This window comes from Sylvia atricapilla, chromosome 7 (assembly GCF_009819655.1).
Source record: "Sylvia atricapilla isolate bSylAtr1 chromosome 7, bSylAtr1.pri, whole genome shotgun sequence".
In the NCBI taxonomy this organism is placed as follows: Eukaryota; Metazoa; Chordata; class Aves; order Passeriformes; family Sylviidae; genus Sylvia; species Sylvia atricapilla.
In genome coordinates this window covers 6,728,868-6,743,251 of record NC_089146.1, presented here as the reverse complement: position 1 = coordinate 6,743,251, position 14,384 = coordinate 6,728,868, and the positions used below count along the sequence as shown (strand labels likewise).

The 14,384-nt window shown below is 42.1% G+C and overlaps 1 protein-coding gene across 1 annotated transcript in view; it reads left to right on the top strand.

Annotated features, from left to right (window-relative positions):
• The first annotated feature begins 4,743 nt into the window (after window positions 1–4,743).
• Window positions 4,744–14,384, top strand: part of CALCRL (calcitonin receptor like receptor) — a 63,271-nt gene continuing 53,630 nt past the window's right edge. Inside the window, exon 1 of the mRNA XM_066322504.1 lies at window positions 4,744–4,854. The gene's annotated coding sequence lies outside the window, so the exon portion shown is untranslated. The remainder of the gene's footprint in view (window positions 4,855–14,384) is intronic.

Here is a 14,384-nt window from a genome sequence, read left to right as displayed (position 1 = left end):
CATGGCTCTTTCAATCTAGGATGTATGAAGTCTGGTTGGAAAGGTTCTCAAGGAACAGGAGTGTACACCAGAGAGCACTTATGTAGAACTATGTCATGTAAAATGTATGAGCACCACGGACTACCACTGCAAAAACCACATAAATCAGACAAGTGCAGTTCTGCCAGGAAACCTATAAACTCCACAGGCCGCTATGCACAGAATTAATTTGGTGCATTTTGTCTCCTCGTTTCAGTTTCAATTTGGTATCTTCCTGTCCTGGTTCATCACCTTGCCCTTTCTCTCCAGGTTTTCCTGTACTTCATGCACCAGGAGTGGAGTCTGTAGGTGTGGGTTACACTGCACAGGAGCAGAGCAGTAGGGTAAATACCTGGACCAGCTGGAATCTGTCCTTGCAGATAAGTGGAGAACCCATGGTTTAAACTGCTCCCAGACCTTTCCTTGTCCCATGGCACCTCCCTGAGTGCAGCAGCTCGTGTGGCATCCCCAAGGCGAGTGGTTTTAGGAAGACTTGGGGTGGGAGGGTCAGGATTTGCACTTGTCCCTGCTTCTGCACTGACACTGCTTGTGTCTGCCTGGCTAGGGATGAAGGTGGAGGCACAAATGTCTGCACCTCCCCTTGTCTGTGTTTTGTGGTCAAGCCAGTAAAAATAGATGATCTCCCATTCTCAGTCATAAAATATTTCCATGGGTTCCCAGTATTAAAACTTACATAATTGCAAGATTAGATGATGTACCTCAAAGGGAGACAGAGCTGAAGTGACTGAATTAAACTAAAACATCTAGGGCTTTCATGGAAAAGACCATGAAACTCATAAAGCTGTCCCACCAAAAACACTGAAAAGGATTCTGTAAACTTTGTAAGATTGATTAGATTACAAACTAGAATGATGAATGTTCTAAGACAGAGTGTTTTTAAATGAGACAATAGATATAGAAGGATAGGAAAGAAAATCCTATCCAAGAGTTTGTATGCAGATTGTCTTATGATTCTTGTCCATTTCATGACAGTGTCTCTCACTCAGACTCCCTCTTGTTACAGCAACTTGTCCCTGGCTGCTTGGATTCAACACCTACAAAACCCACAGGGGAAAATAATCTAGGAAAAAAATCATCCTTTCTGTCCCAGCAGAACCCTGGCTGTGGGGCTGCTCTCCATTCTCGGCAGCTTCCTTCTTGCTGAGCTCTACTGCAAACTAGCAGGGTCTCCTCCCTGGGAGGGATCAGTTGCTCCAGGACTGTGCAGACTCCTGCAGGACTGCTGTAGCTAGGATAGGACTGACAGGTACTCTCCCATCCTCTCCTACCCCACTTACATTGTATTGAAGAAACTTCTTGTGCTGCTGTAGTCCATTTTGTAATAACAGTAATTAAGTGATCCGGTGAGAGCTCTCTTGTGTCATTGTTGAGACAGAAGAGAATTTGTACCATGAGCATCTCAAGAGTACCTCTGTTTCAATTGACTAAGAAAACATTTCATAGTGATTCATCTGCAGTGAGAATCAAGACTGCAGTGTCACAGACTGTAAAAAAACCTAGTGATAATCAAGATTTGATCTGACAGGGCAGGCTCCTCTCAGTTGTGTGTGCACTCAGGTTGGCCACCACACACCAGCTACCCAGCTGTTTTTGTTTAGCTCTACAATACATAGAGCTATTTTTTTCCCATAAAAAAGTCCAAACTGCAATGTGATATCATCTTTAACATAACAAGAAGTTTCTTTTGTGCCCTTCTGCTTCCTTCACCTCTTTTTGCTCCTGTACCTCCTGTAGCTGCAGAACAATCCAAGAATAAGAAGATCTACGTATTTCCCAAAGACAACTAAAGGATGAAGGTAGCAGGAGGATATTTGAGGCACAACACAGGAAAAGAATGGTGAAGCAGTCAGGACATGAAGCAGTGCTAAGGTGTTACAGTGACTGTACAGTTCCACTTGACTGGAGTCCATTTATCCGGTCCTCTCAGTCCAGAATTTGCTCCAGTTGCTTTGGAGGAGAAATGCAGGGTGAGGTGAATTTTCTCCCATGCTGTATGATAACAGCCAGCAGGCTGAAGCAATTTTGCAGAGGTTTGATGAGTTTCCATACATCATTAGACCTGCAACGACTTGGTATGTGCTCTTAACCCGTGCAAATTACGAAACAACATGTTTTTGAGAAAATAGAGTTTCCTTTTGTTATTTTTTTCTCTTCACATTTTTACTGGTATGCCCTTCTTTTCCTCCTTTTTATTTTCTACCCCCTGCTTTAGTTTTATTTCCAGTTCACTTGAGCCAGCATTTCTCCTTGCATCTCCCATCCATTTACTCTCTCAAAGTTGATAGTTTTTAATTTACATTTTGAGCAAGTCTTCATCTTTCCAGCTTCTACCTTTTCAAACCTAGCGGAGGGGACCCAAGGGTTACGTTTCCCAACCGTGGTGTCTCCAAGGAAAGAGCGAGGTTCAGGTAAAGCAGAGCTGTACGCTGTGATTAGGGGGTGCTCACACAGGGTAATTAATTCCTGAATTAATTAAGGAGGTAAATCCTCGTGCGCAGCTTCCCCGCCTGCCTTTGTGCCCCGGGCGGCCGCCAGAGGGCGCCAGCGGCGCGGCGAGCGCCGGGCGGGATCGCTGCGCTGGAAAAGGGGCAAGTCACTGGATTTACCCTCTTTTCTCCCTTTTTTGGTTTCTTTGGTGCCAGCGCAGGTAGGTTTGCACGTTTAGGTCCCCCTGAACTGCTCTCTCCTTCGCTGTCGCGCTCGCAGCCAGGGCACGGGGAGATGCAGCAGTGCCGGGGGACCACTGCCCTCAGCAGCGCCAACTGCACCACCTGAGGGGGCCCGGGTACCTGCAGGGTAGCTGTAAGCAAATTTTAATGTTACATAAACCTGTAGGATATAAAACTTTGTAAAAGTAAATCACAAAACCTCCCAGAGCAACCGACCAAGTAAAAAACCAACCAACCATCCAAACCCAAAAAAGCCCCCGCTAAACTCTACTGGCTTTGATAAGCCAAATCAAACATGGCCTGTGCAGTGTCTGTCTTGGAGGTGTGTGCTTGGCTGGAAGTTACGAATATGTAATGTACCTTGTTGCAATCTACAACCTAGACCTAATTGGTCTGAAGCAATGCCAGCAGGCTCACTCCTGATGAAATTCCTCTACCTGAGATGACATCATTTATTTTAGAGATGTTAATTTCCATCACTGTTCAGAATCAGAGTTAATCCTCAGTTTATACTTGTTTATGTTGCCTAGAGGTTAGAGTGCCAGTCCTTAGTTCTTCACTGATTATGAAACTCAAACATTCTCCTGTTGATGTGAGATCCTAGAAGCACCAGCTCTCACATGTACTAAATAAGTATCCAAGTTAGCTTTTTTTGGTAACCCTGGAGTGGGATTTCACAAACTGTATTGTCTAGGGGCCATTTGGATTTGAAGTATCCCTGGTCTTCTTTTCTTTCTTCCATTTTTCCTGACCCTGGACTGGGGCTGGGTTTTCTTTGAAGTTTTTTATTTATTTTATGGGGGTTTTCCCCTTTAGCTTTGGGTTTCTTGCTGTTTTTCTTTCTTGAGGAAAATGTTTTCAGTGCCCAGATGAAATCCTTTATCCAGTTCATGGTGTATTCCACAAGTGATTCTGCTGGTTTAAAAAAAAAAAAAAAAAGTGGATAAGTGACAGGTAGTGAGAAACAAGCAGAGCATTTTATGTTTTATGACCCAATTCAGTGGTATAATTTTGATAGATCTGTATGACAATGTGGCTTTGGGGAGGTTCTTAGGGTGTTCCCTATGGAGTACTGGTGTTACAGGTGTTCAAATAATTTGAGTTTGATGCTCCATGAACTCCCCATTTGTTCAGCATAGTGTTGTCCTTTGCATGGAGTAACTGGTTATTGATTTAGAGGGCACAGATTCTGTCCATAGCACAGGGAATTGATTGTATAAAAAATGTGACAAATGGTTTCAAGGAAACCTTTTTACTTTCTGGTACAATGTTCTTTGAAGCTAGTAGAAAGACTGCTATTAATTTTGTTTTGTCCTCAGTCGTGGTAGTTTTCAAACCATTCATACTTGTGCTTTCAAATCAATAGTGTTTAGAAAAATATAGCAGAGATCAGCAATAATAATGTTCCTGTTGCCGTTTTTCCTACCCTTGACGGTTCAAAGACTTACTTAAATACGATTTTTTTTTCCTTGGGTACAAAACAAAGTGGCACTGTAAATGATGCACCCGCTTGAAATTGAAAGTTTGAATCTGACCTCGGCAGCTGCTTTACATCTGAGGAATAAAGTATTTCTGTGTGGAGCTTTTCAGCCCTTACGATATGGGGTGTAAATCAGAGGTGAGTCGGGTCGGTCAGAGTGAGGACGAATGCAGCTCTCGCATGTTCTTTGTCTCTGGATAAAGGTCCAAACTCATCTGTTTCTGTGGGTCTAGCGGGAAGAGGAGGCGGAATCCCCCGGGCTCGGTAGGTGAAAGGAGCGGCCCCGTGGTGTCGTCGCTCAGCAGCAGAGCGGTTTCGCGGGCGGTTTCGGTCGCGGCGGGGAGCTGGGGCGGGCCAGCGGGGCCAGGTGCGGATGGCAGCGGCGGCAGCCCCGCTTCCCCGGGACATGCCTCTCCGGAGAGAACGGCAACCCGAGGCCGGCCGCAGGCGGGGTCGGGTGATGTAACAGGAAGCTCTGATGTTTCGCTGCTGCCGCCGCCGCTCCGCGCTGCCATCGGACACGCTCCCGGCGCTCCCGCAGCAGCGCTGCCCCGCCGGGAGAGCCGCGGGCTCTGGATTACAGCCAGCCAGCCGGGCCGCCGAGGGACGGAGCGGGGCTGCTTCCCGCGGCTTTATCTGAAGGCGTTCTCGCAGGAGCTCAGCGCGGTGAGTGCGTTTCATTGTCTGACCCGCGGGCAGCGGCTCCGTGCCGCCGCGGTGCTAAGGCGTGTGTGACACCCTGCTCCGGCATTCGCCTCGGCGGGGGACACGGGACCTGCCGGCACAGGCTGCGGGGAAAACCTCCGCTTATTTCCAGCGAGCGAGGTGTTGGGCTGATTCTATAGCTGGTGGTGGTATCGTCTGTGCTTGGTGGGATAAATAGATAGGAGATGAAATGCCCAAATCAGCGCTTTGGGTGGTTCTTTTCTGCCTGAAACCTCTAACGTTAACTAACCAAATTTCTGTCTTTGCATCTGGAGAGAATTAGAGTCTCATTGGCTTGAAAAGGGTCCTTAAGACTAATTGAATACAACTGCAGCTCTTTCAATAGAGGCTGAATTAAGTGATAAAGTGGTGTCGGTTTGCTTAACCGAGTGTTGCTCTAAACTTATTGTACCAGAAAGAGATCATACTTGAGTTGTTTCATAATTAGGTTTTGTGTTGTAATTACACAACTTAAAAGGTAAAGCTGCGGTTTTGTTTGGGCTTTCTGTTTGCTTGGGGAAAAGTTGGTTTGGTTCGAAGGCTGTACGCGTGCCGGCGTGTTACTGTTTGAGGTTTTTGACCGCAGACACCGAGCTGATTTATTGACAGCCAATTGCCCGCTTTTCCTTTCCTCGAGAAACTATTGAACGGTGGCAAGTGTGCGATTCCGAGCCTTTAGGTACCAGCTGATAGGCAGTTAAAAGTCTTGTCACTCCTCAAGCCTTCCAAAACAGATGTTACACCCCTGGGTTTACAAATGCGGTTGCAGTGCAGAGGTTGTAGTGCAGTAATTCTAGTTATTTGCTCGTGTGTATAAGCAATGGAACCATAGAACCGGGAAAACAAATCTTGTTAGGCTATAAATTGCACTTGGATTTGATCTACAATGAATCCTTCAGTTATCCATGTAGTTTATAAGGGAAGAGAATTAAATAATTATGAAGATAACTGAGGGAGTTTTTTCTGTTTTTTTTTTCCTCTTTGCCATAATAAACTTACGCCAGGTACCTTGGGGATGGACTTTGCTGCTCTTACAATTGCACCAGTGCAAACTTCCCAGTCTCACTGTGCCTGGTGGGGATCTTGTCATTCCCTTGCACTAATAATGCAGCAAACAGCTGAAACTTGTTCAGGGATGTGCTCTGGATCTGAGCTCCTCTCGGTGCATTGGAATGAGACACTCTAGATTTAGATCAGTGTAAGACCACACCTGAAAACAGATGTGTTTTCATTTAAACTACACGTGCTGTGCTGCTGTCTGAAATCCTTAATTAAAAATAGCGATCTGTGTTTGCACAGTATTTTCTTCTCCAGTTTGCTTAAAATCTCATTTCACTGCATATAGGAGCAATTCCAAAGTCTTTATCCAGCTTTGGAAATCTTCCACACAAAAGGCACTTGGTGACACTAAGTCAGTGGAGCTGGCACTTCACAGAAAAGATGTTTCTGTTGTTCTATCAGTGGGAACAACTCTCTTTAGAAGTATGTAAGCTAGATTATTTAGATTCTTATTTTTTGTTCTTCACAAGCAACTGGTGTAGGCTGAAGTGTGTCTGCCCACAGAGGATGTGCCAGGCATGTGCATGTTTGCAGGTTGGATGTCAGAATCCATGTTATTTGCAGGTTAAGCAAAGGCAGGCAGGACATTGATATAGAACAGTGTGACTGCACTTTTTACAGGACAAAACTAGGTACCTGCTTATCTAAAATACATTGCAGGTTCAGGAATTGCTTTATGTGTGCCCTTTCAGCATCAAATGTTACTGCACCCTGAATTTCTGATCAGTCGGAGTCTTTCTCTGCATTAAAAGATGTAGTGCTTGTCCCTTTGAATAGGCTTCTCTTAATACAACACAACTGTTGAAATCCTGCCCCACTGAGAGCCAGTGGGAATTTTTCTACCTACTGTCAAAAGGCAAGACATTTCTAAATGTGGGTATTTCTCTGTTGAAGGAATTATGCATAGATCACTTATCCAGGCACTTACATTCTGCTGTCCATTGGAAGCTGGGTTTTGTTTTGGTAATTTCTGTGATTTTTGAGCACTCCAGTTGGAAAACACAACTCCGTATGTGTCTCACTGGGTGACCAGTGCTTGGTCAGTAAAAGGACTTAGTCCTGGAATACAGGATTGTTCCGTGGACCAGGATATAATCAAGAACAAAATCCAAGGGAAGAAAGCACACTGACAAATTTCCTTTGATACCCATATAATTACTAACTTGCTTCTGTATTGTGTACATTTGAGGTAATCATCTTTCTCCTGGAGCGTTCCTGGCTCTTGCAGGAGCTGGGTAGGATTGGACACACACAGAAGTCCATGAAGTCATGCAATTCCAACTGAGTCATGGGCATTTGGAAGAAACTATCACTATTGATATGTTTTTAATGATAACACGTATACAGTGATATTTAAAAGAGGTATATCTAGTCACTGCTATAGTCAATGTTGAGCATAAGCTATCTACTACAGCCACTGAGGAAATTTCTCCCATCAGAAGTCCAAGTCTGCAGTTAGGAAAACAAAGCAGGACTTCTCCTTAAGAGTTATTCCCATCTGTTGCCAATGTGTTTACAATGTTCTTGATTTGGTACCAAAATCCCTTCAGTGCTTCTGCCCAGCTGCTGCTCCTGTGGCACACACACAATATTTGCCTTGCCTCAGTGCCCTGGCCACCTCTGCTCTGCCAGCCTGGGAAGCTCTGCCACTGACTTTCATGTGCAGCACTTTCCACAGCCAAGCCCTGCACTTATTGAAAACAGTCTTTACTTGCTCATGGACTGCTCTGTCCCTGGGAAGTATTTTAAGTGTTTGGTGTAGCCAACTGTCAGAGCTCTGGAATTAACTATATCCTTGGTATTGTTGTGTCGAGAAAGGAGTGAATACTGCTACTATCCAAACAGATGTGAGTTGGCAAACAAAAAACTTCTAGGCAGTAAAATAAGTGTGTTTTTATATGTGTTTGTGTGTATTAGACATATAATAATATTTTTAGGATATTATTCCTACATACAACATAGGCAGGTCCATTTCATGCTAACTTCCATTGTAGCAACTAAAGAGAGAACATAGGTTTGTAAAGAAACTTTCAAAGTAAATTAACCCTAGACCTCATCCTTTGTTTGGAAAACTGGGAATCACATATGCTAATAGTCTGAATTGAATACATCTGAGTGCTGCAACTTTCTAATGTCTAAACAAAACAGAGAAAGCTTTCTGTATGTGGACACAACCCATTATTTTTACTTTTTGTATTCGTGGTGGCGGTTCTGATGTTTTCAGTGTAAAAAGCTTGCACAAAGAGCAGCAGAAAATTTCTTACCTGTTGCCTTAATGGAGAATTCCACAGCCAGTGTGGTACAATGGAAGATCTACTGGAATTGGGTTCCATTAGACCATTTCTCTTCAGCAACACCACTTCTCTTGTAGAATGTGGGCAGGACTGAAAGGCTGAACTTTCACATTTTCAAAGTTTTGTTTTAACAGTTGTCTCTCATGCTTCAGTCTCCCAAGTTTGTTTATACTGTTTACATTTTCCCAGCAAAGTCATCCTTTTTCTGCCCTAGCTCTGTGCAAACACTTTCAATCGTTTCTGCAGTATATGCTGTCCAAAAGTGATTTATTTTGAGTTGCTTTTCTTTGGAAACATGTATCTGAAATGGACTTAACTCATTGCAATGCACCAAAAAAGACTTTCCATGAGAGAAGCCACATTCTCCCTTCAAGAAAAGAAATCAGACTCTTGTGGTAAATTTGCATGTGTGTCTGAGGCTGTTACCTTTTAGTGTATCCTAGGTGTCACTCAAGCATTTCCTGGCAGTTTTTAGCCATTTTTAAGTTGTAGCTGGCCATTCTAACTGGATTTTAGAAAATCAAACAATGTTGTGTTTCTGGATTTATGTCTGGGTCATGAAGGCTATGTTTGAAAAACTGTCCCCCAGAAATTAGTGATGATTTTGTTTAATGAAGCCTACACTAGTCTGACTTTCCATGTAATACCATGAGCAAGTAGCAAAACAAAGAAATGAGTAAATTTCCTCTTTTGATTACTATGTCCAAAGCACCTACACCTATCTCATACACTGTTGTTTACCATCAGCTGTGTTTAGGCTGAATATTTTATGTTCCTAGAAACTGCATTATGTTTTCCACCTTTTCTTTGATATTCTCTGCTTGAAAGCTGCACAACCTTGAATGTTTATACGGGCATAAAGCATCGCTCTTTGAATTATCATTTAGATTTTCTCCTTACTTTTTTCCTCCATCATTACAGTGGTAAAATCTGGGCAATTAATTTTCATAGATGTTATGTTATCCCAGTACTGACAATTCTGGTAGAACTTTAGAGTTTCATTAAAGCAAAACAAAGGATGTGCTGAGAACATTTTTGTTATAGCCGAACTCATTTGTTTTAGGAATTAAAAGTATTTTTTCCATATTAGTATTTTCAGAAACTAATACAATTTGTCGCCAAATGTTGTGTCCTATAATCCTTCCTAGATAGAAATTTTATATTTTTCACAAATGAGTAAGACCTTTAGACATTATACTTCCTTCTTGTGGTTGCATCTATGTGTTTATTTAGTACCCTAAATGGAGGGAAAGTATTATACTCCACTGTGTTTTATTACTAAAATGACACGTTTTTGCAATTATTTTCCTGAAATATTCTGTAGGATGCCCTTTTGCTTCAGTTAGTGAAATCCAGCAGGTGTCACTCTGGGGATTAAATAAGAAATATTACAAAAACAGAAATAAGTTTTTTAAGGTGAATTTAGAAGTATTTGTTCTAATATTTATTCTAAGTTTTTTCCAGAATCTTTTTTTCACCAGCCATGCCTGCTTAAGTCTGAAATTTGTTGGTTTTTTTAGTTACATGGTTTCATGGGTGTATTCATCTTTCTGTGTGTCCCCTTGAGCATGAAAAAGGACAGTCATTGATATGGGATTATACAGTCAGAACTTGTACTCACAGGTGACGTGACTGAAACATGAAGAGCTGTGACTCAGTTCAATATTGCCTTGATGATATTAAAAAAAATTTTATCATCTTCTTTAGGGACCAAAATTGTTCTCTTTGTTGGTGGGCGTTCTCTTGCACAAATAATATGCTTTCAGTTGTGATGAAGTCAAGGAGATGCTTCTGTAAGTGGTTTATGTATTGAGACAGTCTACAGAGTGTGTTTGGGTTACCTGAAACTGATGAGTGAGCTGGCTGATCATCCAAACTTCTTCAGGAAAACCTTTGGAGAAGAGAAACTTTCCTGCATCTCACGGAGTTTCAAGCAAAAGTCAATGATGAATTCTTTGGTGTGGGGGAAAAAAAGTGTCTAGCTTATTGCTTAGTGTTTCTTTAGGGAATGGTGTCCTGGTGGTGTATTGCGGTGGATTTTTACAGGAGTGTGGTGCTCCATGTTCTGAGAATTTCATATTGTGTGGAACAGGAACGCGATTGTTAAAATTTTGTGATGTTTCTAGAGGGGATTGTTGTTTATTTCCCAGACCATGTTAATGCCACCTTAAACAGAAACAAATACCTCAGCAGGCAGCCTTGGAAGGCAATCCACAAACACAAGTCTCTCTCTTTAAATGGAAAGAAACTTTTTTTCAATAAATACACGCATACATTCATGTATTTTATATATGCGTATGTATTTTTACAGATATATATTTTATATGTTTATTTTAAAAATAATCTCATGCTAGAACTTGTAACCTCAGCCTACTTTGAACAATCCAGTTTCCTTTCTCTCACTTCTTTCTCCTGTTTAAGCCCCCATCCTGTTCCGTTTTTGATTCTATTCAGCTTCCTTTCCTGTGATGACTCTGAGTGAGTCACTTTGCCAGGCATTAAGAATGTGGCTTGACAGTATTTCCAAAAGCTTATCCTATACTGGCTCATGCAGATGAAATTAACCTCTGCCTTATCCTTCCTCGCAGAGAAATGTCTGTCTTCACATGTCCAGTTTCTTGGAAGGGGAAGGTGGGGGTGGGAGCCCTTTCCATAAATGACCGTGTTGAACTTCAGAGCCGCGTTTCTTGCGGAACGTGTGTGCCGTAACAAAGCATCGGGAACCTCTTCAACATTGATTTAGTGTGTTCTGGGGAAAAAGTTACCTCCAGCAAGTCCAGGAAAGCCAAATTAAGGCTCTTTCCTGAGTGCTATTCAAGTTCTCCCTGCGTGGCTGCCACCGCGCATTCTTCATTCTTTATTAAATGCGTTGTTTATTGCATTAAAATGCGTGGAAGGCCACCGGGATTGCGCTGGGTTTGTGTGTGGCTGGCAGCAGTGGGGAGAAAAGCACAGGCTAAGTAGGCACTTAAACACTGAGCTGAGTTGCAGCCTTTCTTGTGGTTACGTTCGTGCCAGCGTAGTGTGGGGCTTGCGGGGGAGGGTTTGGTCTTTTCCTTTGTTTTGTTTTGGGGTTTTGTTGCCTTTTTTTTTTTTTTTCTTTCCAGTTTTAGAAGAAGTGGGTAAAGAGGGATTTTAAAAAAGAAAAGCGTTTCTAATCTGTTAATTTTGTATGTGCATCAGGAAATGAAAGCCTTTCTGCTGAAAATAAACAGGGAAAAATTATAGTCCTAGCAAAGAAGAACTTTAGAAGCCAATATGTAAATAAGAGTAAGAATTCCCGTCAAGTTCAACTCGGTTGATGCACTCTTCTCCTTGTCCTGCAGAACCAGGGGATCTCACCCTCCATTGTTTTTCCTTAGGGAAGGTGTGAAAGATTGTATCAGATGTAATCTTCTGTGTGTTATGTCCTAAGTGCAATTTACATTGTCGCAGATTACACACCAGTGAAAATAGATTTTTTGTTTCATATCTATTTGATATCACAGCATGGGTTTTATCTAAAACAGGAGCAATGCTTATAATTGGAAGCTCAAACAATTCTGTCTGGAGTACAGTTGTGTTCATTTCAAGTTATTTTTAGTTTCTCATTCTGGAAATTCTTAATTTCTGACTAAAGGAGATGATCTTGGTCCATCTTCAACTCTTTAAAGTGCCGTTATTGTGTTGATTATGGAAGTCACAGCACGATTGTTTAAGAGCCCTTTGTTCCCCCAACCCCACGTGCTGGATGTGCTGTATCAGCATTTCGAGAGTACCTCGGAAAATCACTCAGATGTTTTTAACCTTTCAGCATGACCCTCTGAGATAGCTGCTAGGCCTAGATTTTCTTTCCCTTTTTCTCCCTCAATTATTTCAGAAGAGCTTGCACAAGTAGAGCTCTTCCTCTACAGAAGATCCCTCTCTTCTGAAAATTGTTCGTGCAATCCGAGGGAAGAATTCAGACAATGTAGTTTAACTGGACACATTTTATTTAGGGCTGCAGGGATAAAATAGCCTGCTGACATGCTAAGCTTTTCCTAGAGTCACATTACAGACCAGTGAAGGACATGGCAGTAATTCAGGGTTTGTTGGAAGGCTGGCAGAGTTCTTGTGCTGTCTTTGCGGGGGCACTGGGGCACCGGAGCATGGCAGTGGCTGCTGCCACCTCCAGGGTACACAGCTGTGGGGCGGCAGCACCCAAAGAGCCCTGCCTCAAAGCAGATTTTAGGGACCAAAACCCTTTCTAAGTCAGCACAGGCAAGGGGAGAGAAGTTTCTGTGGAAATTTATGTTGTCCAATGAAGACAGACTGGCATGACAGAGTTATTGGTGATGCCTCAGCTTCCTCAGGGAATGCATGTGTGCCAAACCAAAGCGTTCAAAGACAGCATTTTGCCATACAGGAATGTGGAAATTGTTAAACCAGAGAGGTTTGTTTTGTTTTGTTTTTACAGTTTCTTTATCCCTTGTGTTTCGTAGAATTCTGAGCTTTTATATTTTTAAACATTTACAGATTTTAAGTGGGATGCTGTCCAACTCATCCTTCCTTGACTACTAATTAACAATAAAGCGATGAAGCCTGGTAGCAAGGAGTACAAATGCACAAAGGAAAAAGAAATGTCTGAACCTTAAAATATTGTTCCCTTAAAATAGGAAAGTGAACTTAACAGTTCAGTAAAGGGAATGATGTTGACTTCAGCGTGACTCTTATTGCAGAGACAAAGCTCACTCAGGTGTCCTGTGCTCAGTCAGACCTCGATAAACAGATTCCTTTAACTGGTGAGAAACCTCTGCTTGCAGTTATGTCTGTGGCATGAATTCACAGTATAGTTGTGAAATAACTATGAAATAAGTCAGTTGTCTGTTCGGTGTTTTAATTAGATAGCGAAACCAGAGTGGTTTCAGTCTGTGGTCTAGTTAAGGTGTCAGTAACTGCAGGACTAAGTTAGCTCATCTTTCCCCACACAGAGAGCAGGTGAAATACCCAGTTGTCACACACGAAGGATCTTTATTGCCCCCTTTCTCTTGATCTGTGGAACAGAAGGATACCTGCCTATTTCTTCTACTCAGAGACTCCACAGTCTCTAAGAATTTAAGGCTATGGTTTTTCCATTATTCATTCCTGTTGTTCCTGTGATTTGCCCCTTACAGGTAAAAGGATTCTGCTTTCTCGCCAGTTCACAAATCATTAAAGCACTAAATATTTTTATTTGCCTCATTCAAGTTGTGCGGAGAAGTGGGGTTGTTGTGCAGCTCTGCACATGCAGTGAGCAGCCCAGGGGTGCCAGGGCCATCTCCTCACCCCCAGGATGGGGCAGGATTTGTGCACGTGCAGTCCCACGTTGGTTCCTCTGCCGCCACGCATCCGCAATTAAAAAAAAATTGCTGAATGACAGTAATAGCGAGGAACAATGGGCTATTACAGGATGTTCAGACAGGGTCATTACAGTATATTTTCTTGTGCAATGTTGTTATGAACAAGATTCATATTTACCAGCTTGTTTTATTTGTCAGCACCCTGTTATTAATTGGTGTTGTAAGGCTATGAACTGCTCATTTTATAGCAAAGGTCAATTTAATGAAATTACTTTTTTTTTTCTTTTCCTAATAGCTCTGTGGAAAGCTTCTTTTCAATATTTATAATAAATTTATGGGTTTTGTGAGTATTGGGTATTTATTTATCATCATTGGTAATGACACAAAAAAAAGTCAGGAATTTTTTTCACCATTGAACTGCAAATTAGCCTTAATGTACTTAGCAAAATGAAATCACATATTCTTGTGGTGGGGCTGTTGTACTGGAAAGTTTAGGTAGATCATTTAAAAGAAAAGTATATTGCTTTCAGATATTGAAAAGAAAGTAGCTTATTTGCAGTGGTGCTATTTGACCCATAGGGTATTTTCCATAGTTTCCAACACATGAAATCCAAATGTTCAGTTTGATTTAAAAGGCAAAGATGAAAAATAGTGCCTAGTTGAAGCAACTGTGGACAGTTTCTGTGTGTGGTGAAATTAACTCTCTCCCTGAAAGACAGCTAGTAATGGGCACAGTTGCAAACATTTGAGAAGGTTTCCAGCTAATGTGAAATAAGGACTTCAAGCAAGAGAGGATTCAGTCAGATTTGAGAAGGCATGAATTTGGCATTGGGATCCAGGA